This window comes from Morus notabilis, unplaced genomic scaffold (genome assembly GCF_000414095.1).
Source record: "Morus notabilis unplaced genomic scaffold, ASM41409v2 Scaffold413, whole genome shotgun sequence".
NCBI classification, from domain to species: domain Eukaryota; kingdom Viridiplantae; phylum Streptophyta; class Magnoliopsida; order Rosales; family Moraceae; genus Morus; species Morus notabilis.
This window is the reverse complement of record NW_010363912.1, coordinates 505,271-505,705: the sequence shown is the minus strand read 5'-3', so window position 1 is coordinate 505,705 and position 435 is coordinate 505,271.

Genomic DNA, 435 nt, shown 5'->3' with positions numbered 1-435 from the left:
CAGAAAATGGCCTCACCAAATTTCCCTGATTTCACTGCTCTTCCTGAGCTTGGTGAGGAGACATTTTTTTAGGAAGAAATGATGCCTTCCAACCCCACCCCCACTGAACCAGAAAATGCTCCGGTGGATAATGCTTCAGTATACAACGAAGAAGCTGGAGAACGCAGCAGAGGAAAAAGACCGCGAACTTCTCCGGCAAGGCAGCATTTCACCGAGGAGCCCCGACCAAATCCAAAAATAGGTGAGATGAAAATTCGTGCAGTATGTAAATATTATAAAAAGCACTTTTCTAATAAAAAGGGTGGGGGTACTGGTCATCTAGATAGACTTTAGAAAATATGTCTACTGTTGCACCAAGGTGGGAGTGTGGACTCCCGCCAACAAACACTATCACTCACATCACATGGGTTACAAAATTTTACATACGATGCACAA